Source organism: Bubalus kerabau, chromosome 5, assembly GCF_029407905.1.
Source record: "Bubalus kerabau isolate K-KA32 ecotype Philippines breed swamp buffalo chromosome 5, PCC_UOA_SB_1v2, whole genome shotgun sequence".
In the NCBI taxonomy this organism is placed as follows: Eukaryota; Metazoa; Chordata; class Mammalia; order Artiodactyla; family Bovidae; genus Bubalus; species Bubalus kerabau.
Window position 1 is genome coordinate 130,036,764 of NC_073628.1, and position 2,815 is coordinate 130,039,578.

General features: G+C 46.5%; 1 long non-coding RNA gene across 1 annotated transcript; it reads left to right on the forward strand.

Annotated features, from left to right (window-relative positions):
- The first annotated feature begins 288 nt into the window (after positions 1-288).
- On the forward strand, positions 289-1,197 carry LOC129654096 (uncharacterized). Its single transcript, XR_008715408.1, has 2 exons — positions 289-540; positions 918-1,197. It is a non-coding gene; the product is annotated as an uncharacterized LOC129654096 (long non-coding RNA).
- The last annotated feature ends 1,618 nt before the right edge of the window (positions 1,198-2,815 follow it).

The following is a 2,815-nucleotide window of genomic DNA, read 5'->3' on the forward strand; positions in this document are numbered from 1 at the left end:
TGTTATGTTTAGCATATCATAAAATCAGTGTTAGCAGGCAAGACAGCCCTCAAGCCTTCCTGAAGTCCACATTCAGCCTTTTGACATCAGCAAGGAAAGGCCTGCAATGCAGCTCACCTGGGATGGATGACCTCGATTTAAACCAAATCAGATGAGACAGAGCTTCCCCTCGGCCCTCAGCCTGAAGTGGAAATGAACTTGGGGTGACTGGAGAACGTCTTTCTTCAGCCCCCTCTGTACCTGCTATCCCCAAGGGGCTCCTGCCAAGCTCAAGCTTGAATCAGATGAGACAGAGCTTCCCCTCGGCCCTCAGCCTGAAGTGGAAATGAACTTGGGGTGACTGGAGAACGTCTTTCTTCAGCCCCCTCTGTACCTGCTATCCCCAAGGGGCTCCTGCCAAGCTCAAGCTTGAATTCATGTAGCACTGAAAACTCTGAGCTCTCCTTATACATGGAGGAGCCATGGACCAATTCAGGATCTCCTTGGAGCTGCTGAAAATCCTCCTTCTTCTCACCTCACCAAAAAAAGAAATCTGCACAAGTACCTACCACGTTGCCTGACCCGCCCCTCCCTTACTTATTATGCCCGCTCTAGCCCCTCTACCTGAAGGAGAAGAGAGAGCCCCGTGCATCTGTGAGACAGCAAAGCCTGATCTCCCTACCGTTTCCAGCTGGAGCCCTGCAGCCTTCCTCATTGTAGGGACAGGAAAGCCAGTCGGGAGAAATAATTCAACCAAGTGCTCACACAGGAGGGGGCTTCGCTTGTGCCAAATGATGCAAAAAGAACACTAAATTATTTACTTTTTTTTTTTTTGGTAAATTATCTGCCAGGAAAGCCCGCTAACAAAATATCCTGGGCAACATGTATCCAACTATTTTTTTTTTATTTCTCTCTCTCTTTTTTTTTTTTTATTACAGGATGAATTTGAGAAAGGATTCAGATAGTCCTCCGTCTCTGCTTCCCAGGAGCTGTAACCGTGGCAGTAGTAACTGAGTACCACTACTCCTGGGCTTTACTGACTGCAAGAAAAGGGCCGTGGACTCTGAAAGAACTGGGCTCAGAAGAATGCAGGAGGATGACTAGGAAGGCAGATACATATGTCATATTTCCTGAGAGGACTTGATTTACTGTGAATTTTTCTTCTTTTCTGTCTAAATCTCAAAGTAAAATCCCATCAGAAACCTCTGGCTCCCTCCCTGTACCATCAACATCCATCTCAGAAATGGGAAGAAGTGTCCTTTGCTCACAAAGTATTCTAGAAGCCACCATCTGTCCCTGCTATTTATAGAAAGAGAAAGAAAGTCCTCCAAGAAGAGCTCTGGGTGGGGTGGCTGAGCAGGGGGTAAAGGCAGACTGTGAGTAGGTGCTCGGGGAGGGAGACACTCACACGTCAGCAGAGGCAGGCTGGCTGCTCCTTCCCTTTCTTAGGTCCTGGTTCAAAAACCTTGTAGAGAACAGAAACATACATTGAGAATCTTCTTTGCAGAAGGCTCTGTGCTAGGTGTTCTAAGAGATATTAAAGGCAGCCCTTTCTCAAGGAAGCAAGGAGATACATACTCTCATAATTAAGACAATGGCCAAGCAGTGCAGTATTTGCCCGCTCGCAAGGTCGGCAAACCTCGTCTCTCATGTCCATGACCAGTTTCCTCTCAATGAGCAGGAGAGGCAGTTTTAAGAGCCGGAGCTTTGAAATAGTAGGTACTTGACTCTGCAGCCTACTTTGACTACTTACTTGGTTCTGGGATGCTGGGCAAGTTATCTTCAGCTCTTTGAGCACCGAGTTTCGTGACATTGAAAAGCAGACAGTCGTTGCAGCTACTCCATGGGAAAATTGAATGAGTTTGTGGATATAAAGCACTTAGCACAGCATATAGTAAATGCTCAATAAATGTTGGCTGAAAGGAAGTTGAAGATGTACCAGACACTGGGCTTGAAGCTGTCTACGCAGATGGCTAATGTGTTACTCTCCAGGAGTTTAGAGGACAATAACTCAGAGTCAAATAACTGTAGCAAAATGGCAAAAACACATACTAAGCTGCCTGTTCTTGCTAAGAGGCTGGAGATGACATAACATCCTTTATTTGGATTGTTCCTTTTATAGAGATTTTTGAGAGGAGCCTGGTGGGCTACAGTCCATGAGGTTGCAAAAGAATCGGATATGACTGAGCGACTAAGCATGTATGCATGCCCCAAGGAGAGAAGTTGGGCCTGTGATTCTAAACCATCCTATCCGAGTTTCATCTGAGGCGCAGTGCATGACCTGTGGATGTTAATGTGTTAATTAATTAAAACATTGCTAAAATACTGTGAAGAAGGCTGAGTGCCGAAGAATTGATGCTTTTGAACTGTGGTGTTGGAGAAGACTCTTGAGAGTTCCTTGGACTGCAAGGAAATCCAACCAGTCCATTCTGAAGGAGATCAGCCCTGGGATTTCTTTGGAGGGAATGATGCTGAAGCTGAAACTCCAGTACTTTGGCCACCTCATGCAAAGAGTTGACTCATTGGAAAAGACTCTGATGCTGGGAGGGATTGGGGGCAGGAGGAGAAGGGGACGACAGAGGATGAGATGGCTGGATGGCATCACTGACTCGATGGACATGAGTCTAAGTGAACTCTGGGAGTTGGTGATGGACAGGGAGGCCTGGCGTGCTGCGATTCATGGGGTCTCAAAGAGTCGGACACAAATGAGCGACTGAACAGACTGAAATGAAAGTACCTACTATGACTTGGACACTATGACTGGTGCCAGAGATAGATGGCATAAATTCCTAGTGTTCACCAATATCCATGCTCTCCTTTGCTTCCTGAGCATCCA